The 26,149-nt window shown below is 44.2% G+C and overlaps 1 protein-coding gene across 5 annotated transcripts in view; it reads right to left on the reverse strand.

The window, feature by feature from the left end:
• Positions 1-26,149, reverse strand: part of RIMS1 (regulating synaptic membrane exocytosis 1) — a 460,575-nt gene that overhangs the window by 99,418 nt on the left and 335,008 nt on the right. Inside the window, exon 1 of one of the 5 annotated variants that reach the window (XM_077487392.1) lies at positions 19,135-19,257. The exons of the other annotated variants lie outside the window; for them this stretch is intronic. The gene's annotated coding sequence lies outside the window, so the exon portion shown is untranslated. Of the gene's footprint in view, positions 1-19,134; positions 19,258-26,149 lie in introns of those variants that run through there. 5 annotated transcript variants of the gene reach the window in all.

The raw sequence follows: 26,149 nt of genomic DNA on the forward strand, positions 1-26,149 counted from the left end.
TTTGTCTGAACTGAGACCAGGGGATAATTAAGGCATCTGGGGCTAGAGTAAGAGGATAGCGGATTCTGGCAACAAACAGAGGTAGATTGTTATTAAATCTGGAGGCTAGTATGTCCACATCTGGAATCCCGGAAGACCATTCACCTTGGTCTTACATTGGCTGTCATCCCAGAAGGAAGCCTCTTCTAAAAGAAAGCCTGCAAAGAGTTTGCTGAAGACTAGCAGACTAAGGACATGGATTTCTGGATGTCCTGTGGTCTGATGAGACCAAGATAAACTTATTTGGTTCAGATGGTTTCAAGCATGTGTGGCGGCAAACAGGTGAGGAGTACAAAGACATGTGTGTCTTGCCTACAGTCAAGCAAGGTGGTGGAAATGCCATGGTCTGGGGCTGCATGAGTGCTGCCGGCACTGGGGAGCTACAGTTCATTGAGGGAACCATGAAAGCCAACATGTACTGTGACATACTGAAGCCGAGCCTGATCCCTTCCCCTCAGAGACTGGGCCATAGGACAGTATTCCAACATGATAACGACCCCAAACATCCTTCCAAGATGACTACTGCCTTTCTAAAGAAGCTTAGGATAAAAGGGGATGGACTAGCCAAGCATGTCTCCAGACATAAACCCTATTGAGCATCTGTGGAGCATCCTCAAATGGAAGGCAGAGGAGGGCAATGTCTCTACCATCCACCAGTACCGGGATGTCATCATGGAGGAGTGGAAGAGGACTCCAATGGCAACCTGTGAAGCTCTGGTGAACTCCATGCTCAAGAGGGTTAAGGCAGTGCTGGAAAATAATGGTGGCCATACAAAATATTGACCCTTTGGGCCTAATGTGGACATTTTCACTTATGAGTGTACTCACTTTTGTTGCCAGCGGTTTAGACATTAATGGCTGTGTGTTGAGTTATTTTGAGAGGGCAGCAAATTTACTCTGTTATACAAGCTGTACACTCACTACTTTACATTGTAGCAAAGTGTAATTTCTTCAGTGTTGTCACATAATATGTGTATATATATATATATATATATATATATGTGTGTGTGTGTGTGTGTGTGTGTGTGTGTGTGTGTTATATATATATATATATATATATATATGTATATACACACACACACACACGCAGTTCACATATACTTTAAGCTTTAACTGAGACAGTTTCTCTGCTATCACTGTTTCCAGAAATCCTGAAAATGAACCATCATTTCTAGAACCATATGATCCCCCAGCTTGTTATTGTTGATGCCATTTATTTCTAAGAAGACTGAACAGAGTTTTTGCATTCATGGTTTGCTACAGGTCTCCCTCAGCATAATTGTTTGGCAGCACAGATAATGTGCTTGGCCTCCTTTTGTGTATTTTTATACACTTTTCTATCAGCTGAATGGTTTCCTCGAATCTGCTATATTCTGATTTTCTCCTTTACTATCCTACTTACCTCTTTAGTGAACCATATTTTTTTTCTTCCGTTTACTTACTAAATTGTCTGACATATAATCTAGCTGTCTCCAGGATGGTAGACTTTAACAGTGCCCATTGACTCCTGTCATTTTACTCTAACCTTTTAATAATGTTTTTAGAAATTCACCATTTCAGTTTCACTTTAGTTTTTGTATATGATTTTTTAGTTCTTGTTTTATTATCAAACCAAGACATTGATGACTTCTAGAACCCACATTTTCTCTCACCTTAGCATTAGGGATGAGCTTCATGTTTGAGTCGAACATATGTTCGACTCGAACATCGGCTGTTCGCCCGTTCTGCGAATTCCGAACGTTATGGGCCGTTCGCGCCAAATTCGCGTGGCGCTCACGGCCCACAATGCACTGCAATGGCGCAGTGCATTGCTGGCTCATGATTGGCCAAGCATGCACTGTGACCCCGCATGCTTGGCCAATCACAGCGCCAGCAGCGAGGAGAGCCATGATATAGATGCCTGTGGCCAATCATAGCTCAGGCTGTGTAGTACACGCCCCACACTATATAAGGCCGCCAGCGCGGCGGCCTTGTGTAGTGTGTTGGCGTCTGTAGCAGTTAGTGGGTGTTCTGTGTACCTTCAACACAGTATACACCGATCGTTATCGGCCGATTTTTCGTTCTTGCTCTTCTGTAGTGGTTGCTGTCTGCGTGCCCTGACCGCAGTATACACTGCTGTATTCACCTATATAGCTAGCGATATATCTATCTTTTATAATAGAGCTTGCAGTCAGTGTTAGGAGATTGTGCGTGCTGTCTGCGTGCTCTGAACCCAGTATACACCACTATATCCACCTATATAGCTAACTATTTTGCTCGTTTTAAATAGAGCTGTCAGTCAGTGTTAGGAGATTGTGCGTGCTGTCTGCGTGCTCTGAACGCAGTATACACCGCTATATCCACCTATATAGCTAACTATCTTGCTCGTTTTAAATAGAGCCGTCAGTCAGTGTTAGGAGATTGTGCGTGCTGTCTGCGTGCTCTGAACCCAGTATACACCGCTATATCCACCTATATAGCTAACTATCTTGCTCGTTTTAAATAGAGCTTGCAGTCAGCGGTAGGAGATTGTGCGTGCTGTCTGCGTGCTCTGAACCCAGTATACACCGCTATATCCACCTATATAGCTAACTATCTTGCTCGTTTTAAATAGAGCTTGCAGTCAGCGGTAGGAGATTGTGCGCGCTGTCTGCGTGCTCTGAACCCAGTATACACCGCTATATCCACCTATATAGCGAACTATCTTGCTCGTTTTAAATAGAGCTTGCAGTCAGCGGTAGGAGATTGTGCGCGCTGTCTGCGTGCTCTGAACCCAGTATACACCGCTATATCCACCTATATAGCTAACTATCTTGCTTGTTTTAAATAGAGCTTGCAGTCAGCGGTAGGAGATTGTGCGTGCTGTCTGCGTGCTCTGAACCCAGTATACACCGCTATATCCACCTATATAGCTAACTATCTTGCGTGTTTTAAATAGAGCTTGCAGTCAGCGGTAGGAGATTGTGTGTGCTGTCTGCGTGCTCTGAACCCAGTATACACCGCTATATCCACCTATATAGCTAACTATCTTGCTCGTTTTAAATATAGCTTGCAGTCAGCGGTAGGAGATTGTGTGTGCTGTCTGCGTGCTCTGAACCCAGTATACACCGCTATATCCACCTATATAGCTAACTATCTTGCTCGTTTTAAATAGAGCTTGCAGTCAGCGGTAGGAGATTGTGTGTGCTGTCTGCGTGCTCTGAACCCAGTATACACCGCTATATCCACCTATATAGCTAACTATCTTGCTCGTTTTAAATAGAGCTTGCAGTCAGCGGTAGGAGATTGTGCGTGCTCTGAACCCAGTATACACCGCTATATCCACCTATATAGCTAACTATCTTGCTCGTTTTATATAGAGCTTGCAGTCAGCGGTAGGAGATTGTGCGTGCTGTCTGCGTGCTCTGAACCCAGTATACACCGCTATTCCACCTATATAGCTAACTATCTTGCTCGTTTTAAATAGAGCTTGCAGTCAGTGGTAGGAGATTGTGCGTGCTGTCTGTGTGCTCTGAACCCAGTATACACCGCTATTCCACCTATATAGCTGACTATCTTGCTCGTTTTAAATAGAGCTTGCAGTCAGCGGTAGGAGATTGTGCGTGCTGTCTGCGTGCTCTGAACCCAGTATACACCGCTATATCCACCTATATAGCTCTTCTCTATTTGAGCCATCTGCCATCTGCAGGAGTTAGTGGAAGTTGTGTGTGCCTCCAGCACAATATACCCTACCCAATTGCTGGTTTTCCCAACTCCCTTCAGGCCATTACCATGTCTGGAAGGCCAGCAAGGAGAGGCAGACAGGAGCGAGCAGGCTCTGTGTCTAGAGACAACAGTGCTGGTCATGGACACAGTGCATCGTCATCATCAGCACGTGGCCATGGGACATGCTTGTCCTTTTCAGCAGCTGGACATGTTGAGCCGCAACATGCCAACGACTTGGTAGAGTGGATGACCAAGCCCTCTTCATCCTCCTTATCCTCTCTCACCCAGGCTCAGGGTACTAGCAAAGCAGCTGCCAACGCATCGTCTTCCCTCCTCTCAATGTCATCATCAGTGACTCCTTCCCTAGACCCACCACGTCCTCCTGAGAAGTCTCCTGAACTCTTTGAGCACAGTGTTGGGTACATGCTCCAGGAGGATGCCCAGTGTTTTGTAGGCTCTGATGATAATACTCAGCTAGAGGAAGGCAGTAGCGTGAATGCAGAGAGGGATGCTCCAGAAGGACAGCAATCTCCACAAGCTGCAGCATACTGCCAGGTTTGCTGCAGCGATGAAGAGGGAGGGGATGATGAGGGCACTGACTCCACGTGGGTGCCTGGCATGTCCAACGAGGCAGGATGCCCTCCGGGGGCCAGCTTAGGGGCAGCACACTGACTGAACCACACCGCAGAGCTCCGCCTGTGCAGGGCGCTGCCTCTGCGTGTTATTCTAAAAGTTCTTTGGTGTGGGCCTTTTTTGAGACGAGTGCATCAGATCGCACCGCTGCTATTTGCAACATATGTCTCAAGCGTATCTCGCGTGGCCAAAACATCAGCCGCTTGGGCACCACATGCTTGACCAGACATATGTTGATTCGCCATGCAGCTCGTTGGCAAGCGTACCTCAAAGACCCACACCAAAGAACAAAGCGGACCTCTCCTTGCTCCTCATCAGCTGGGATCTCCAATCCCACTAGACCTTCAGTCCTCTCTGAAACCTGCTCTGAGAGGAATGAAGGTGTAGAATTAGGTGTGTCACAGCCAAGTGCTTCCGGGCACTCTGCTAGCAGTACACCCACGTCCGATTATAGCAGGCAAATGTCCCTGCCCCAGCTGCTGGACCGGCGAAAGAAGTTCACTCCCAGCCATCCACATGCCCAGCGGTTGAATGCTAGCTTGGCTAAATTGCTAGCACTTCAACTACTGCCTTTTCAGTTGGTAGACTCGGCCCCCTTCCGTGAGTTTGTACAATGTGCGGTTCCTCAGTGGCAGGTCCCCAAACGCCACTTTCTCACGGAAGGCGATTCCGGCTCTCTACCGGCATGTGGAAGGCAATGTCTTTGCCTTGCTGGACAGGGCAATCAGCGGTAAGGTGCATATTACTGCTGACTCATGGTCCAGCAGACATGGACAGGGACGTTACCTGTCTTTCACGGCCCATTGGGTCACTCTTCTGGCAGCTGGGAAGGATGCAGGACAAGGTGCAGTAGTGTTGGAGGTTGTTCCGCCACCACGCCTCCAAAATGCTACTATTGGTTGTCACCCACCTCTCTCCTCCACCCCTCCTCTTCTTTTTCCTCCATGGCCTCTTCCAGTGCTCTGTCCTCAGAACCAGCGGTGCTCCGTAGGCGGGACAGGAGCCACACTGGGGCGGATGTTTTGTCAGCTCTGCAGGGGCAGGCCAAGAGGTGGTTGACGCCATGCCAGCTTAAGCCAGGAATGGTGGTTTGCGACAATGGCACCAACCTCCTCTCCGCCCTCCGACAGGGACAACTGACCCATGTGCCCTGTGTGGCTCACGTCCTTAACCTGGTGGTGCAGCGGTTCTTGGGCAGGTACCCGGGCTTACAGGATGTCCTGATGCAGGCCAGGAAAGTCTGTGTGCATTTCCACCGATCATTTAATGCCTGTGCTCGGCTGGCTGAGCTCCAAAAGGATTTGAACCTGCCCAAGAACAGCCTTTTATGTGACATGCCCACCAGGTGGAACTCAACGTTGGCCATGCTGCAGCGGCTGCACATGCAGCAGAGGGCCATCAATGAGTACCTGTGCGACTACGGCACCAGGACAGGGTCAGGGGAGCTCGGTTTTTTCTCACCAAGCCAGTGGGGCATGATCAGGGATGCATGCACTATCCTGTCACTGTTTGAGGAGGCCACGAGGATGGTGAGTAGTGACAGTGCATGCATCAGTGACACTGTACCTCTTGTCCACCTCTTGGAGCATACGCTGCGTGGAATAATGGACAGGGCACTTGAGGCAGAACAGAGGCAGGAAGAGGAGGACTTCCTTGCCTCTCAAGGCCCCCTTTATCCAGACAGTGTTCCTGCTGTGCCACCCATCACACAGGAAGAAGATGAGGAGGAGGAGGATGATTGTGTCAGCATGGAGGTGGAGGCTGGCACTCAGCATCAGCAGCAGCAGCAGTCTTGTAGGGATGATTTACAGTCCCAAGAAACCCGCGGACTTGTACGTGGCTGGGAGGAGGTAGCTGCGGATCATGTTGTCCTTAGTGACCCAGAGGACTCCGGACTGAATGCCTCAGCTAACCTACGCTGCATGGCCTCCCTGATCCTGCAAAGCCTGCGGAAGGATCCTCGTATTCTTCGGATCAAGGAGAGGGACCATTACTGGCTGGCCACTCTCCTTGATCCACGGTACAAGGGTAAGGTTGCCGACCTTATCTTGCCATCGCAGAGGATGAGACATCTCCGGGAGGCCTTGCAGAAAGGTCTGTGCAACGGGTTCCCAGAGACTGGGAGGTTACAAACTCCTGGTCCTGGACAACCTGTTGCTGAGGCATCGGTCAAAAGGAGCAGTGGAGAAGGTGGCCGCCTGACCGATGCTTTCAGATTTTCAGGCCGTCTGACCGATGCTTTCAGATTTTTTAGTCCGCAGCCCCAAGGTATGATCGGTTCCAGCAACCATCGTCAGCGTCTGATTTACATGGTGCAGGAATACCTAGGGGCAAGGTCAGACTTGGACACCTTTCCCACCGAAAATCCTCTGGCTTACTGGGTCTTGAGGATGGATCACTGGCCAGAGCTTGCACAGTATGCAATTGAGCTACTGGCCTGTCCTGCATCCAGCGTTCTTTCGGAACGCACCTTCAGTGCTGCTGGTGGCTTTGTTACCGATCACAGGGTGTGCCTGTCCACCGAATCAGTTGATCGACTGACCTTCATCAAGATGAATCAGTCTTGGATCACCCACAGCTACCAAGCACCTGAAGCTGATGTAACCGAATAATTTTTTTTGAAATATCACATCCCTTCAAGACTGCCAATGCTGATGCTGAGAGACTGTCCTGTTATGTTGATTGTCTATCCTCTTCCTTCTTCGCTGATATGTTGGAAGAACATTTCTGGTTCTGGGTGATCCCATCAGCCCAATTTTTCTGCCCCTGTTTAACAGGGGCGTTTAATTACAATTTTTGATGCAATGCTTTGCAGCAGGGCTAATTCCTGCACTACAACTAGATTATATGGGAGAGGTTGCAGTGTCGTGGCACCAGCGCCTAAGGCCCAATTTTTTTCCCCCTGTTTAACAGAGGCGTTTAATTACAAATTTTTGATGCAATGCTTTGCAGCAGGGCTAATTCCTGCACTAAAACTAGAGTATATGGGAGAGGTTGCAGTGTCGTGGCACCAGCACCAGTGCCTAAGGCCCAATTTTTCTGCCCCTGTTTAACAGGGGCGTTTAATTACTATTCTTGATATAATATTTCACAGGAGGGCCCGTTCCTGTGCCCACCCAGAGTAACTGTGAGGACTTATAGTGTTGTGGCACCAGCACCACAACCACCAAAGGTCAATTTTTCTACCACTGTTCAACAATGGCATGTAATTACAATTCTTGATATAATCGTTCACAGCAGGGCGCTCCAGTGCCCACCAAGAGTCACTTTGAGGGCTTACAATGTTGTGGCAAAACCAACACCTTGTTCCGCCATTTCTGCAGAGCATATAGGGCAGGCCCCTACTTTCAAACATCCAACTTACAAACATCTCCTACTTGCAAACGGAAGGAGACAACAGCAAGTGAGATGAAAAAAGACGGACGGCAAAACAAATTATACAGGGGTGATAACCCTTCCCTATGTTTTCCAAAAAGCTTAAAAATAGTTTTTTTTGACTGGAGCTACACTTTAAAAATGTACCAGTTGAAAATTACAAACAGATTCAACTTAACACAACAAACCTACATAGTCCCTGTCTTGTTTGCACCGCCTGTATACTGCTGTTCTGAGTATATAGGGCCTGGGGGCCACACGTATTTCCTTTTTTCCCCTTTTTCCCCTTAATATGCGTACAAGACCCAAAGGGGCTGTTAATGGGCAGGGGGGCTACCCATGCCATTTTTCTCAATGATTTTCAACCATATTGCAGGAACCAGATATAACATTAAAACCGCAAGCAGTTTTAAATGATGTTATTTCTGTTAAATGTCATTTTGTGCAGGGACTGTTCTAAACACTGGAAACACGTGGCACTTCACAGGCATACTACAGACACCCCCCAGGCACGATATTTAAAGGAATATTTCACTTTTTTTTCACTTTAATCGTCATTAAAATCAGTGCTCCCGCCAAAACGGACATTTTTAAAAACATTTTAGGCATTGACCCATGTCCCCTGGGGCAGGAGCCAGGTCCCCAAACCCTTTTTAGGACAGCATCTTGCATATTAGCCATTAAAATTAGAACTTTTCATTTCGAACGTTCGAGTCCCATAGACTTCAATGGGGTTCTAAAGTTCGTACGAATTTGGGGTCCGTTCGAAAGTTCTGGTGCGAACCGAACCGGGGGGTGTTTGGCTCATCTCTACTTAGCATCAATCGATCTCCATTAGTCAGTACTAGTTCTAGAATATGATTTATTTGTGTCTGGCTTTTTACTGTTTCAGAGAAACAATGCATTCATTACATCCATGCTCCTGCTTCTATCGGTAGTTTGAGAATTCCACTTAATGTCAGGCATGTTGAAGCCACCCATAATCTAAACTTCTCTCTTCCTTGCTATTTAAGTTATCTCATCAATCAACAGACTATCATATATTTCAGTCTGTTCTGGGGGTCAGTATATTACACTAAGAGGAGATTCCTCTGTTGGAAGACAGGCCCAAAGGGTTTTTTAATGTGTTGTTTGTTTTATTAATGTTAGGGCCGGTTCACACTGGGTGCGATGCGAGGCGACACGACTTGCCTCGCCGCGACCTGCCGCGACCTCAGCGGCGACTTGCAAATGACTTCTGTATAGAAGTCAATGCAAGTCACCCCGAGGTCGCCCAAAAGTAGTACAGGAACCTTTTTTCTAAGACGGAGCGACTCGAGTCGCTCCTCTTAGAACGGTTCCATTGTACAGAACGGGGGCGACTTGTCAGATCGCGGCACGGCAAGTCGTGTCGCCTCGTGTCGCCTCGTGTCGCCCCCTGTGTGAACCGGTCCTTAGCCTTAAAGTGATCGTAAAGTCTTTATTGTTTAAAAAAAAAACAAAGAAAAACAACATGTTATAGTTATCTGAAAAAGTAGTAAAGGTTCCGCTCTTAGGAAAAAAAGATCAGTTGCAGCCCCCCATAATAGCCACCCACAAGGGGGCTAGATAATAAATATAAAAAAAGTGTGGGGTTCAATGGCGCTACCTATAGGCTACATGGTGTGGGACTTATTACCAGTGAGTAGATACAAAAGCCAAGTGTAAACACTGATACATGTGTCTCAAGGGTAGTGAACCTCCCTTTATATATACATATATGCAACTTAATTATACTAAAAGTAAATATAAAAGTCCTATGACCGTGACTTGCAATACAACAAATGTGCAACCCACAATGTGAATAAATATCACAAACAATATAGGCCACCTTTGTGCAACCTGGTAAACAAATGGGTGTACCCCCAATACAGTGACACCACACATCTACTTAAATAGTGTATATGTAAAAACCCTATATATAAACAGTCCACACTCTATACTGTTGAAAAACAAAAGTTAATCAATATTGATAAAAAAAAAAAAAAAATATATATATATATATATATATATATATATACAGTGCCTTGCGAAAGTATTCGGCCCCCTTGAACTTTTCAACCTTTTGCCACATTTCAGGCTTCAAACATAAAGATATAACATTTTTATTTTTTGTGAAGAGTCACCAACAAGTGGGACACAATTGTGAAGTGGAACGAAATCTATTGGATTTTTGAAACTTTTTTAACTCATAAAAAAATGAAAAGTGGGGCGTGCAAAATTATTCGGCCCCCTTGCGTTAATACTTTGTAGAGCCACCTTTTGCTGCGATTACAGCTGCAAGTCACTTGGGGTATGTCTCTATCAGTTTTGCACATCGAGAGACTGAAATTCTTGCCCATTCTTCCTTGCAAAACAGCTCGAGCTCAGTGAGGTTGGATGGAGAGCGTTTGTGAACAGCAGTTTTCAGCTCTTTCCACAGATTCTCGATTGGATTCAGGTCTGGACTTTGACTTGGCCATTCTAACACCTGGATAGGTTTATTTGTGAACCATTCCTTTGTAGATTTTGCTGTATGTTTGGGATCATTGTCTTGTTGTAAGATAAATCTCCGTCCCAGTTTCAGGCCTTTTGCAGACTCCAACAGGTTTTCATCCAGAATGGTCCTGTATTTGGCTGCATCCATCTTACCCTCAATTTTAACCATCTTCCCTGTCCCTGCTGAAGAAAAGCAGGCCCAAACCATGATGCTGCCACCACCATGTTTGACAGTGGGGATGGTGTGTTGAGGGTGATGAGCTGCGTTGCTTTTACGCCAAACATCGTTTTGCATTGTGGACAAAAAGTTCTGACCAGAGCACCTTCTTCCACATGTTTGGTGTGTCTCCCAGGTGGCTTGTGGCAAACTTTAGACAAGACTTTTTATGGATATCTTTGAGAAATGGCTTTCTTCTTGCCACTCTTCCATAAAGGCCAGATTTGTGCAGTGTACGATTGTTGTCCTATGGACAGACTCTCCCACCTCAGCTGTAGTTCTCTGCAGTTCATCCAGAGTGATCATGGGTCTTTTGGCTGCATCTCTGATCAGTCTTCTCCTTGTCTGAGCTGAAAGTTTAGAGGGACAGCCAGGTCTTGGTAGATTTGCAGTGGTCTGATACTCCTTCCATTTCAAAATGATCGCTTGCACAGTGCTCCTTGGGATGTTTAAAGCTTGGGAAATCTTTTTGTATCCAAATCCGGCTTTAAACTTCTCCACAACAGTATTACGGACCTGCCTGGTGTGTTCCTTGGTCTTCATGATGCTCTCTGCGCTTTCAACAGAACCCTGAGACTATCACAGAGCAGGTGCATTTATACAGAGACTTGATTACACACAGGTGGATTCTATTTATCACCATCAGTCATTTAGGACTACATTGGATCATTCAGAGATCCTTGCTGAACTTCTGGAGCGAGTTTGCTGCACTGAAAGTAAAGGGGCCGAATAATTTTGCACGCACCACTTTTCAGTTTTTTATTTGCTAAAAAAGTTTAAAATATCCAATAGATTTTGTTCCACTTCACAATTGTGTCCCACTTGTTGGTGATTCTTCACAAAAAATTGAAATGTTATATCTTTATGTTTTAAGCCTGAAATGTGGCAAAAGGTTGAAAAGTTCAAGGGGGCCGAAAACTTTCGCAAGGCACTGTGTATATATATATATATATATATATATATATATATATATATATATATATATATATAGTCCCATCAAGGCAGGCTTTGATGTGTAATCAATCTTGCTATAGTGAATCTCAAAACTCCAAATGTGACAAGGTGCTCAGGATTATCAGGTGACTCTTGTGCTCCCCCTAGTGGGTCCCCACTCACCACCTCCTTCTACCCCTACAGGGGTGAAATTACATAAAAAGATAACCGGACGTCCCATCCCCTGATGGCTTCTACAACCACTTATGCCGCGTACACACGCTCAATCAAGCGGGTGGAAAAGTCCGGCAAACTGAAGTCCGCCAGACAATCCCCCCGTGTGTAGCCTCCGGTATACTTTTTTGACCCAAAAGTACGGCGGACTTAGAAAGTAGTTTTGCACTGCAATCTTCCCGCCGGACTCGCATTTCAGCGGACAATCCGGCCGTGTGTGTGCCAGTCCGCTGTGCTTTTGAAATGAACGGACTTTTCCCGTGCCCTCAACATGGGGGTGCATTGGGGAAGGGGGGGCCGCGTGGCCCCCCCACCCCAAAGCACCTTGTCCCCATGTTGATGAGGACAAGGGCCTCTTCCCGACAACCCTGGCCGCTGGTTGTCGGGGTCTGCGGGCGGGGGGCTTATCGGAATCCGGGAGCCCCCTTTAATAAGGGGGCCCCCGGATACCGGCACCCCACCCTATGTGAATGAGTATGGGGTACAATGTACCCCTACCCATTCACCTGTAAAATAAAGTACAAAAAAAAACACAACACACAAGCTCCGGGGGTCTTCCGTCTTCGGGGGTCTTCTCGCCGGACTCCTCCGCTATCTTCTTCTAGCTCTTTTGCTAGCGGAGGAGCCCGGCATTCTTCGTCGCCGCGGCCTCTTCTTCTAACTTCGGGGGTCTTGTCCCCCTTTTCGGTTCTTCTGCCGGGCCACCGCGCCTTCTTATAGCTCTTTTACAGGCGGTGGCCCGGTCTTCTGTCGCCGCCGCTGCCGCCTTCCATTCTTCTTCTTCTCCTTTTCCTGGAGATGTTGACTCGAAGCTCTCTCCGGCCGCAATGCCAGGGACGCGCTGCGCGGGAACTTATATAGGGACAAGGGGCGGGGTCATCAGTTGATGTCACATGGGTTGATGTCACATTGCGACAGTCCCAGCATCCTCCGGGACTGTGAAATCGTAAGGGGACGGGGGGGTCACCATGTGACATCAACCCATGTGACATCAACCGATGACCCCGCCCCTTGTCCCTATATAAGTCGCCGCGCAGCGCGTCCCTGGCATTGCGGCCGGAGAGAGCTTCGAGTCAACATCTCCAGGAGAAGAAGGAAAAGAAGAAGAACGGAAGGCGGCGGCGGCGACAGAAGAACCGAAGAGGGGGACAAGACCCCCGAAGTCGGAAGAAGAGGCCGCAGCGACAAAGAAGAATGCTGGAGTCCGGCGAGAAGACCCCCGAAGACGGAAGACCCCCGGAGCTGTGCAAAAAACTATTTTATCTTGTGTGTTGTGTTTATTTTTGTACTTTATTTTACAGGTGAATGGGTAGGGGTACATTGTACCCCATACTCATTCACATAGGGTGGGGGGCCGGTATCCGGGGGCCCCCTTATTAAAGGGGGCTCCCGGATTCCGATAAGCCCCCCGCCCGCAGACCCCGACAACCAACGGCCAGGGTTGTCGGGAAGAGGCCCTTGTCCTCATCAACATGGGGACAAGGTACTATGGGGTGGGGGGCCACACGGCCCCCCCTTCCCCAAGGCACCCCCCATGTTGAGGGCCTAGTATGGCTCGGAGGGGGGGTGCTCGCTCGCCCCTCCTTTCCTGGCCGCCTGGTAGCGGACAAGGGTCTGTTGTGGACTTTGGGGGGACCCCCACGCTGATTTTTTTCGGCGTTGGGGTTCCCCTTTAAGTCCATACCAGGTGGCCGGGCCAGCGACGTCTCCTTCGCGGGCCCCGCCTACCTGGAGACGCGATCGAAATGAGCGGACTTTCCTCCGTGTGTGTGGGCGAGTCCGTTCATTTCAAAAGTAGGGCGGATAGTACGGCGGACTTAGTACGCCATATTAGTCCGCTGAAATAGTGCCGTGTGTGGGCAAGTAGCCCGTTCGGAAAGTCCGACGGAAAGTCTGGTGGGAAGTCCGCCAGTCTAAGTCCGTCGGATAGTCGGCTACGTGTGTACGCGGCATTATCCAGACCAGAGCACCTAGGCTTTCCAGCGATTCCCAAATTCAGTACACCAAATACTCCAAAAAGGTCCCAGTATTGTGTCCAACTTCTTCTACCCCTACAGGGGTGAAATGGCAAAAAAATATAACCGGACGTCCCGTCCCCTGATGGCTTCTCCAACCACTTATCCGGACCAGGGCACCTGGCTTTCCAGCAATTCCCAAATTCAGTACACAAAATACTCCAAAAAGGTCCCAGTATTGCGTCCTCATAAGGAAGAGATATAGGCTCTCATAGTGCAGCATCAACAATAAATGTATTAAAAAATTATAATTAAAACAAAGACTTCCCATCCGGGAATAAAAAACCTCCACCAAGGCTGCAGTGCTTAGTAAGCACAGTCTATACATGGACAGGTAACACAGCGTGCATTCCAACTGCATTCCAGGCTCCCTGTTGCCGTTCCGGAAGTGACGTGGATGCGTGTAACGTAGCTCCGACTTACGCGTTTCATCATAGATGTCGTCTGAGGCAGGTGCCATCTTACTACACCCCACGTCTTATAAGGAGAGCGGATCTGCATGTTCCTCCCCCCTCCATAATCATCTCCATGTAGTTTTCACATGACATATTAGGGAAATATCCTCCCCAATCTAATATATTGAATATAATAATCTCCATGGGAAAAAAGGTCAACCTTTGGTAGATATCCAATCCCTTTGTTTACGCAGCATTAGCATCACCGCTCACCCTACCTACAATAAGTTAGCAGATACAAGTAACATTTAGACAACAGCACTGACTTAAAAGTAAAACATAAAATTAACATATCTCATAAAGTAAATATTATAAAAAACATAATCACAACTTAAATTAAAATCTGTGCAATTCTAGCATAACTAGCTAAAACATTTTTACATTTTAACTAGACTCCTCCAAGTGGTGGAGGAATATATTGCCCCCATGCTATAGCCTATAACACTACTGTGGACATGACAATCCAGATACTACTCTGTAAATCACATAATGTAAATATAAATATGTATTAGGACAAATTAAGCTCTAAAGTGACATAGATCTTCTCCTGAGTCAGTGATGTCCTTAATATGTCTATTAGCAGCCTCCAGAGTAGACCGCAAAGGCGGTTAACCCCAACAGTAGGTTACATTGGTCCCTTGCCAAAAGTCACAGATTATTATACCAGGGGAAAATTAAACCCTACATATACCCCATAGGGGGAATCCACTATGTGGTAAAACTAAGCCCTTGTACACACGGTCGGAGATTTTGGCAACCAAATCCGTCAGATTTTGTCCGTCAGATTTAGTCTGACGGATTGTGTCCAAAACTGTTGCATACACGCGGTCGGACCAAGTTGTCGGAAAATCCGATCGTTCAGAACGTAATGACGTTATTTCGTTACAACGGGACTACGTTCACGCTAGTAGCCAATAGCTTTGGTGTAGGAATTTGATCTGAGCATGCGTGGCACTTTGTCCGATCGGAATTCTCTACACATGATCGGAGTATGTCCGATCGGACCAGTTTGTCGGAAAATATTTCCAACAAGTTGGAAAATTGGGTCCGACGGATATTCCGACGGAAACAGTCCGATGCATACCACACACAGTCGGATTATCCGACAAAACGGTCCGATAGGACACATTCCGTCGGAATATCCGACCGTGTATACAAGGGCTAAGAGTGTATCAGGTTAATCTGGAACTTACAGCAACAACCACAAAGCATTCTACCACATATATAATTGTAGCAGTACTGTATAACCTATATATCCAAATGTATGTGTAATGTCTATATGTTTGAAGGAATACAGTGAATGGTAAACCCCATATCTCAAGGATTAGCCATAAAACAATTTAAATCAATGTCAAGATTGAGGCCTTTGGGGGCAAGGGACCCCAAACTGTATATACACCCTTTTTCATTCCTATAAATAAAGGTCTCTTTATCCCCCCCTCCAGTGATCTTTCACAAGATCAATCCCATAGAATATGAGCCCAGTAGGGTCCCTATGATGTACCTCGTCAAAATTACATGATAGGTTGTGCTTAGGGAACCCTTTCCTAATGTTGTTAATATGCTCCCGTATTCTTACAAATAGGGGGCGGGTAGTTCTACCTATGTACTGGAGGTGGCAGGGGCATTCAATTACATAGGTGACATGGGTGCTCTGACATGTAATGAGTTCTTTTATCTGATATTCCCAGTGGTCAGTCCTGGATTTGAATGATTCCTTCTTCTTAGGTTGTTTTTTACTGACTCTACAGGGCAGACATCTTTGACACTTATAGAAGCCTTTCATACCCAGGAAAATCTTTATGGGTTCAGGGGAGTCTATGGCATTATGAACCAGGTAGTTTCAAAAGAGTAGGTGCTATACAGTGGATTTGCATAGAGCAGCCCAGATCTTCCTCTTCTCGGGTCCCTCTTCCCTGCTCCTGGTTCCTCCTTCATGCAGACATGGAGCTGCACTTGGCCCCACACCTCTCTCTCATGATTTGCTAACTGACTTTGACAGCAGCAGGAGCCAATGGCGCCATTGTTGTGTCTCAGCCAATCAGCAGGGAGTGTCCCGGAAGGCCGTGGACTCCTGAACATCACTGGACAGAGATGGGGCTCAGGTAACTATTAGTGGGGGGGCTGAGGGATGTGCTACACACAGAAGGCTTTTTATCTTAATCCATGGAATGCATTAAAATAAAAATAAAAACTTCTGAATTTACAACTCCTATTAGCTATATTTGATATATAGTGCAGGTTCACCTCCCCTCTTTCCTGACCCAGCACCCATGTGCTATCACAAAGCTGAATGGGGCGGGAACTGCTGGAGTTAACTTTTTCATTACACAGCAGGTGATTGGTTGCAGGGCAATCCTGGCAACCAATCACCAGCCTGCTGAAGTGAAAAGCTAACTCTAGCAGTATCGCCCTCATCCAGCTCTGTGATACTGATATCTGCTCTGCTCGCTGTACACTGTGGGGTGGGGTGGAGGGGGACAGAGGACACTATGGGGGTACAGGAAAAAGGTTGCTGACCCCTGCTGTTTAGTGTATTACCATTTCTCACTGCAAATCTCATGAGAATAGCAGTCACAGGCAGCAGTGCAGTGCCTTAGATCTCACTCTGCAGCGGTACAACTATACAGCTGCAGGCACAGGAGTGCCTAGGCACACTCACATATGAGAAAGTGGACTGCTATTTTTCAGGAGGAACTCAAGACAAAGGTTACATTTTTCTCACAGACACAATTAACATTGCTAGGTATTCCCTAAAACGTAACAAATTCTCACTTTTAGAGTTTAGGTCCAATTTTATCTCTTCATGCTGGCCAGACGCATATATGTGGCCTCTCGGTGTGTGGGCCTTAACGCCAAGCAGCTGCATATGATAATAGAACTGTGCCGAGAGCGCGCTCCTGGTACAGTTTTCGGTGGCTAACGGAAAGTTCACAATCTCTATTTGCGATCAGGAGCTTTCCGATCATGTGACCACCAATCATGGCAGTCACATGTTCAGAAACCCTGCCTTCCGGCATCAGAAGCCTCTTAAAGGGCCGGGGGAAGCTGGCGTGAAGGGGTTAATGAGTCAGATGTGCTTCTATATGTTCAAAAGTTTGTGTGTGTGTGTGTGTGTGTGTGTGTGTGTGTGTGTGTGTGTGTAAGAGATCATTTTTTATATTACTCACCAGTAATTCTTATAAACATACATTCCCCAGTTGGTGAAATTATGTTCTTTTAGACCCCTTTCACATCACACCGCCCATTGCGTCGGCGGTAAAACGCTGCTATTTTTAGCGGCGTTTTACCGCCAGATTTGCGGCGCATTTCGGCCGCTAGCGGGGCGCTTTTACCCCCCGCTAGCGGCCGCGAAAGGGTTAAAACCGTCGGCAATACGCCGCAACAGCGGCGTTTTGCCAGCGGTATTACAGTGCTGCCCCATTGATTTCAATGGGGAGCAGCGGTGGAGGAGCGGTAAACACACCGCTCCTTCACCGCTCAAAAGAAGCTGCTGGCAGGACTTTTTTCTAACGTCCTGCCAGCGCACCGCTGTAGTGTGAAAGCCCTCGGAGTTTTCACACTACACACAATGGTGCAGCTTCTTTAGGGCGGATTGCAGGCGCTATTTCTAACGCTATAGCGCCTGCAAAACGCCCTGGTGTGAAAGGGGTGTTATAGCAATTTCGTATATCCTATAACTTTGTTTTTCCCATTTTGAATAACAATACTTCTTTATGAACTCACATAAGGAATACTCAGGTCACAGATTGCTAAATTGTCTAGCATAAAAAATAAATGTTTACTAAAGGAGCACAATACATGCCAGATAAAACAAATCAAACAAATTAAATAAAAAAATAAACTACAAACACTATAGTAATGTTATGACCCTGACCTTGCCCTGTACCATCTTTTGGTATGTTTTATGCCCTATAGACTTCAATGACAGCATGAGTAAAACATGTATTGTGCATTGTAGTGTGTTTTTATTGTGTTTTTGCACATAACAAGCCTCCTCCCCTAGCAACCTCTACTTTATCCAGACTTTTGACCGAGATGGAGCAAGTTCCAGAGGGCCTGGGAGGACATCTGATATAGTAATAATACCTGAAAAATGTATTCTTTTAAAACAAGAGTCTCTATTTAAGAATTGTTAGGGTCCACTAATGCTAACCTGCCGTTTATCTTATGTTCAGCATTTCAATTGCACGCATTGGATCTTATTGACCAAAACAAAAATTGAAGAATGTGTCAAAACACATGAAAAATGCATCAAAATGTGCATCAAAAACACAGAAAAGAAAATGCAAGGTGCCAGTAGGTAGGGTACCACCAAAACCTATGACAAGAACTGAAAGGAATAGAATATCACAACATTGAAGGGTGTGATCTTTTTATATAAGGATAGCAATGTTATGGATTCAAATTGTAAGTCACATAAAAAAATAAAAATAATCCATACTACATGCAGAACTGTCAGACAATATGCAAAAAAATTCATGGTACATGTCTAAAATTACAATTAGCTTAATCACTAAATCAGTGCTAAAGACAAAGGGTGCTCAAAGTGTGCAGTGCAGCCATGCTCAGACTTAGCTGACAACAGAATTCTGTGAATTTCTGTTTCACACACATCCCATGTTTTGAAAAAAATTCATTTTAGGCCATTCATGAGAACTGTAATAATAATAATAATTATTATCAGTCAGAATTCTGCTTTCTTAAAATCTCACCACACATATACAAAAGTGTATATTGCACTCTCGAGTATGTCTTGCTAATATGCAGCATGCGTTACTATTTTCAGTGTTACATTATAGATTATAACTGTCACATTACATATTAAGTAGTACATTATTTTTGTAGAATGCACACCCATACAGTATATACTGTTTATGCATTGTAAACCTTCAGCAACAAAGCTTGCCAAGGCTTGTAGTAGAGTTACAGGTTCCCCACCTTGGACCTAAACTACATTTACATTAGACAAAGAAATCTATACTAAGACTTGCTACTGGTTTGCAAGAAATGAAAATACACAAAATGCAAGTCCCGATTAAAATGTACTCACTTCTGCTAACCGAGTTCCAAAAAACGACAAGTAAACCCTGAAGATACTACCATGAAAACATTTAAAATCCAAAACATCCACTGTGGTCTCTGGTGCACTTCCTTTTCTTATGGAAGAAAAGGCAAATATGCACCATGTGTTCATCTGTGCAGAAAGATTTGTTTAAAAATGCGAGCCCTTATTAGGTAATCTTTTTTGAAGATGAGTAAGTAGAATTGCACTGTGTCTGCAATCTATTATTGGCAGGGAATTCTTCAACTGCATAGTAACTTGAAAAAACAGTTGCTTACAATTACTCTTCTACTAAGAGTCTGGTGCATGCTACACATTAACAGCTGTAAATGAGAAATATAACACATAACATCCTCATTGTTCTGGAATAAGGGAGCTTAGCTTACATGTGAAAGTACTTACAGGATACAATGCAATTATCAGGTGTTAATAGTCTGTGTACTTAAAATAAACAAATATATTAAAGTTCAATGTAATAATTTTCTTGGTGCCTTTAATAATTTAGGCCTATTGGGACTTGTGCATTGGGACCATTACCATGCATGGTAATCCTCGTCACTTTGGGTGGTGCATATCAATGCAGTAGGTGGCAACAGCCTCAAGCTGCAGCACACCACACTGCATTTGGCATGCATTGTGCTAACCTGTTTAAAACAATACTGCAGGTCTCATTTTTGGTTTGGGGCCATTTTCTGAATGACCTGTCCTAATGCAATGCATGTTAATGTACAAAATAGTTTGTGGCAATGCACCACAAGAGACCACACATGTCTGAAGGGGCATGCCTCAATTCACAATATTTTCTTCAAGTAGAACTCCTAGGGCAAACTTTTTTTTTTTCCTGTTGAATAGATTAAGGGAGGGGGTATAACCCCTGACAGGTTTTTGTTTGCCCTCTGTGTCCCATTACAGAAACTTCCTATAGAAAAAACAAAGTGAGGGAAATCCCTCCAAACTGAGGGAATGAGTTATCACCAAGGTCACCAGAACTAGTGCCCCAAAGTTTTCACTCCTGCTATAGTGATAACCCAAAAATTTGGACTTTTCTTTAGTTTCACCTTTAATAGTAAACATGACAAATAGACAAGGTAAATCTTCCTAACGTGGTTAACAGGCAGCAATAAAAATAAAAACCTGACAGGTGTTCTAATCCCTCTCTACACTGTCCAAAACAAAATGTTTTTTAATATATTTTAATATACTATATTTTTCTTAAAATTACTGGGGCTTTATTTTATAAACCTGAACACTGGGTAAGCAGCCTAACACAACTTTTGAAGGCATATATGAAAAACATTTTACCAAAGGATTTTGAATTATGTTCATCCATGCATGTTAACCAAAGAGTACAGCCAAATCCTTGGGACACCCCCCCCCCCCAGCCTTTTTACAGGACAATGACGAAGTAGCAGCACTGTGAGGAGTCATCATTAATCTGCTCACTCTACTCTTTTTTTCTCAGCCCATGCTCAACACTGTAACTTGACATTTGTTGATTTATCAGTAAAAATACAATTATTTCACAAGTCAACCAGGCAAATATTTGCAAACAGATTAAGGGGATGACAGGTGAATGTGCAAGGAAAGTAACATTCACCCTTTTTGTAACGAGTTTAAATGTCTCAGCAATTTTTTTTATATAGTGAAGAAGAGTCAAACCCTCCGCAAATGTTTTTTTTTTGCAGCCTCTGTAAAAACTGGAGAGATTCGGTGAGGGAAAATCTTCCAACAGGGTCAGATGTTCTATTAACAACTGCCTAAGGCTAGGTTCACACTATTGCGATGCGGGAACGCCGCGAATCCGCGGCGTTTTCCCGCATCGCTCACCTCCCGCCGGCAGTTCACACTGCCCTATGTGGACGGCTGGGGGTGTCAATGTTATGTTAATGACACCCCCAGATCCGTCGGCATATCGCAGTGCGATCTGCCGACTCGCACAGGAATCGGATCGCATGGTGTGAACCCCCATGCGATCCGATTCCGTTGCGGACCCAAAAAAGGGTCCTGTGCGAGTTTGCTGCGGGACAGCTGCGAGTTCAGCCATACTATCTGTATGGCTGAACTCGCAGTGCTACGGAGATCGGATGTGATTTGCTGTGCGAATCACATCCGGTTCTCCCCCCGCAGCGGTGTGAACCCAGCCTAAGAGAAGTTTATGAAAATCTCCCCAACAGGACACAGACAGCAAAAGGATAATACCTTGGCTAAATTTTAAATCAACAGCAAGTGCTTACTTAACAATATGAATATAGGAATATTATATTTCTGAGCAGGCTTTATTGCAAAATCTCAGAGCTCCTATTAAAATATTTTTAATGGTTTTTAACATATTTAATTTTCTTTTTTTTTAACTATATTTCATGCAATATGAAATATTGCATACTAATATTTAGCTTTTTTTATTTTTTGTCAGTGAAGCTCTTGGCTCATTTTCACATGTTTATAGATGTTCACAGTCTCTTAAGAAAAGAGATAAGAAAAGTCATTTATTAAAGGAACATGTTTCATAGTAGCGAACACTAACATAATGATGTAGCATGATTTTGACCTGTCCTTGAGAAAAATTGCTTCCAAAGCTAGCCATAGATTAATTTCGATCCACGTGTGGCCATCCCCATTTGACAAAAGTAGATCGTTAGATTGACTTCTGTTGAACGGATGAGCTGGAAAAGTTTTGTGGAAAAAAATTAGGGTACAACAGTCCAAAAACAATGCCCTACACATTGGCTAAAAGGGGGGGGGGGGAACCATCTATGGCCATCTTTAGAGACAAATTACCAGCAACTATAGTGATAACGTCTCTAGCTACAAATGACTGTTCATTTATGGCATTAGCAATCTGTAGTGGTGGGGAATCGCTGCTACAAAATCACTCTGCTAGCACATCTCAGATGTTTCTCAATGTTTTCCAGCAGTATGATGCAATCGATACTGCAGGAAACTACAATATAGTGTGTTTTACAGCAATCTATATAATATATTTTTTTATTTGCGTTCTTTAGGCAAGACCGTGCAAAACACATGCAAAGAAATGCAGGAAAACACAATTGATGTGCGTCAACACTCAAAAGCATGTCATACAGCAGATTAAAAGATGCAAGAAAATGCATGCCTTTTCACAATGCAAAATGTGAATTCAGCTATAAAAGGTATTCTCCATCTGCAGCCGATTTCTTCTTATAGCTATATTGATTCTTTAAAGAAAGCATCAGTATCTACTTTATTATAGACTTTGTTCCATATAATTACTTATTAAGTACATTAAAAAAAAACACGGTACTTCAACTTTCCTTGGTTTTTACAGAGAGACTTTCACAGCATCTGGCTTGCTGTGAAAATTAGATAGACCATACACCAAAGAGATCTGCGATAGGGAATAACATATTTTGATTAGTACAAGCCTGCTTGGGTAACCTCTAAGAAACAAGTGGGAAAAAAAGGACATAGAGAAACACACATACATGAAAAAGGTTTACATCAAGGATGTTAATGAACCTAGCATTATATTGCAACGTATTGTCACACAGCATATAAAGGGCATGTTAAAAGAACTGTATATGTGTACAGTAAATATAAAAATACAATAAAAGAAGCATGCACAGGTCCCAAAATACTGGATCTGTTTGCATGGTGAGTTTTGTGTTTCAATAAACCCTCCCAAGACAAATATGACAGTGTGTGACTTATGTTTCTGCATTTTACAATATGACACCATCTATTGTATCTTGCAGCTCAGACCCCACCATTACAAGGTCTCAATATTGCATGGTGTAGTAATACTGTATACCAGTGGTCATCAATCCTGTCCTCAGGGCCCACTAACAGGCCAGGTGTGCAAGATAACTGAAATACATCACAGTTGATATAATTTGATGCTCAGTGATTGCAGTATTCTAGTCTGCATCTCCCCAAGGTAATACATAAAACCTGACCTGTTAGTGGGTCCTGAGGACAGGGTTGATGACCACCGTTGTATACTGTCTGATAAAACAAGTGATATAGCCATGGCCAGTTAATCCCTTTTTTCACATGTTTAGGAGTCAGGAAGTATGGAAAGGGGCGTATACTCAATCACAAAAAAACTACCTAGGATTTGTTTGTGTTTTTACATAGACAAATTAAATGAATAGACAGAGGTTATATTTATTTCAAAACAGTTTTTTGACATTTTATATCAACTATGTAGTTCCAGAGATACATAAGCATCTGAAGTTATATGCATATCTTGAAATTTCTGTAAAAATCAAGCTTCAACCCAACTCTAATGCGTTCTTATTGGTTATTTTATGTGTTGGGCAAATGTTACTCAATAGGGATGTGATAAACAAGTGCAGCGCTACAAATGCGTGTATACCCAAAGTATAAACTGAGTAATAAGTGAACGTGCACAACACCAGTTATACTGTAATGTTTTTGGGAAAAAAAACATGCATTGATCGTTAAATTCAGTGCTAATAATGGTAACCTTAATCCAAATAACCTAATGCCAGGTATACACAAGCGGAATTTCTGACAGAAAAAGTCAGATGGGAGCTTTTCTTTGTATATTCCAACTATGTGTATGCCCCATCAGACTTTTTACTTCGAAAATTCTGACGGACCTAGAAAGAGAACATGTTCTATATTTTTCAGACGGAACCAATCAGGAAAACCGCTCGTCTGTATGCTATTCCGCTATCTCATGAAGTTCCGGATGCCTCAAAAAAAGGGGAGCAAAGGTGACTTTTGTGTTCACATAAATCCAGTGACTTCTGTGCTCGTGCCCCTTTGGGTCCCCACTCAGCAGATTCCTCTCCCCCTAAGGGGTTACGGGCATGTAGTATCTCCACCTGTGTACGCCCTGTATCGAATACTTCCATCTCCTTGCTGTGTAGTTGGTACCCAGAGGGCGCTCCTTTTCAAATGATGATCAGCGGGCAGGCGTTTCCTGTATTCTGGTCTGCAGTCCCGGCGTACGGCGTTTCCTCATGTGCAGCGGAAACGCCGTACGCTGGGACTGCAGATCATCATTTGAAAAGGAGCGCCACCTGGGTACCAACTACACAGCAAGGAGGTGGAAGTATTCGATACAGGGCATACACAGGCGGAGATACTACATGCCCGTAACCCCTCAGGGGGAGAGGAATCTGGTGAGTGGGGACCCAAAGGGGCACGAGCACAGAAGTAACTGGATTTATGTGAACACAAAAGTCACCTTTGCTCCCCTTTTTTTGAGGCATCCGGAACTTCATGAGACATTTATTGAACTTTATATATACAGCTTTCACTGAGCACTTTTTGGGACATTAATGTTGTATATTTTAGCAAACTTTATAATCTTTGCACTTGATTATTGTGGATTGCTGTTTAGTATAGACAACCTAATACGGTTGTCTGCATGGTCTAAAATATTGTTGCAATTATCGTTTTTTTCTGCACTGTAGCTTTTATATTTTTATATTGGGTCTAGTGTATATTTTTTCTGATGGTTTTTTGCTGCATCAAGTTTTTTTGCACGTATTGCACTTTAGCACTATTTGCACCTTGAGGACACTTTATTCCTTTATAATATTTTCTAATGGCGTTGGATTCTATAGTATCTGTGAGATAAGGATCTGGAGTTTGTACTACATCAGATACAATAGAACGTTCATGTGGACATTACCTAGATACTTCCTGTAAGAAGGATACACTAAACACGTATAGTTATTTGTTTATTGAGATCTTCTATTTTCATTATTTTTTATATTTCACATTTCACCACTTATATTTGAAGGAATACTTATTTAGTTTACGCCCATCACCCACCTCGGGTGCAATACATTTTGGGCGCACCACAGAGGGGTGTACATAAAGGGGGTAGGTGGGAAGTGAGCACGCATTAGCACTAAAGGGGCCTTTTGTTAGGGATTCTGTATTCATATAAGATATTGATTTGAGCCTCCTTCCCCTTCCTTTTCTTCTTTTTTGGGTTGCTATCTCCTTTACAATAGTACAGTGCATACGTGACTGGTAACATGGTGTGTGGATAAGCTAATTCCATTGTTTATACACTGGCACGAGCACTGGGAAATATAACCTAGGTATTATATTATAGATAAATTAGTCATTCTGGTATAGATAGCGCCATAAGCCCTATAATAACATTATAAATAGCTAACCAGCCATAGCTCCCTAACGGGCTGAGGGCTTAGAAGGTGGCAGCAACCTAAAAATATTCTGCTTCCTAAGCGCTATTATATATTTTTTTTAATCAAAAACAACGCATGCTCTGAAGCAAGTACAAGACGGAAGATATTGGCTACTGAACTTCCATTTTCTAGTCCCGTCATATGTGTTGTACGTCATCGTGTTCTTGACGATCAGAACTTGGAGTGATCGTGTGTACGCAAGACAGCTTCAGCGGAATTCCGTCAGAAAAACCTTCAGAGTTTATTTCAATGGGAAAACCGGTTATGTGTACAGGGCATTAGGGTCAAGTGACTCCATATAAACGAAAATGAAAGATAAAGTCAAAAAATATATATGAATATACCATATACAAAAATGAAGTGTCAGTAGATAATTAAATCAACCTTAATACATATTAACACAGTATAAAGTCCATCAATGATGAGTGTCATGATGTACTCCTCAGGACTGGCCCATGATGACATGAGAATCAAATGGATCTCAAAAACATAGATGGTAAAGTTCCAATATTCCTAAAACACCCGGGACTGTGCTTCCACCACCCAAAGGAGGGGTAGGTACTCTTACCATAAAATGTGGACACACACACCAGCGGCTGTGAGTCAAACAGGCATGTATGGAAACCCGGATCTCAGGCCACGATCTACAATATTGAAAAGATACTCCCAGCAATGGAAGAAACAGATGAACCAGAAGCAGAAAAGTGATCACAATCTCCTGATCTGTATGATATCTTTAAGGATTTCCTCCAGCAGCGGGTAAAAGGTGATCATAAAAGAAAAAGGGAAGGCTTCCACATGGCGTAGATCAAACAAAGTATGGATTTAATGAT

The sequence above is a fragment of the Lithobates pipiens genome, unplaced genomic scaffold (genome assembly GCF_037356315.1).
Source record: "Lithobates pipiens isolate NorthernLeopardFrog02 unplaced genomic scaffold, aLitPip1_a1.2 Scaffold_18, whole genome shotgun sequence".
NCBI lineage: Eukaryota > Metazoa > Chordata > Amphibia > Anura > Ranidae > Lithobates > Lithobates pipiens.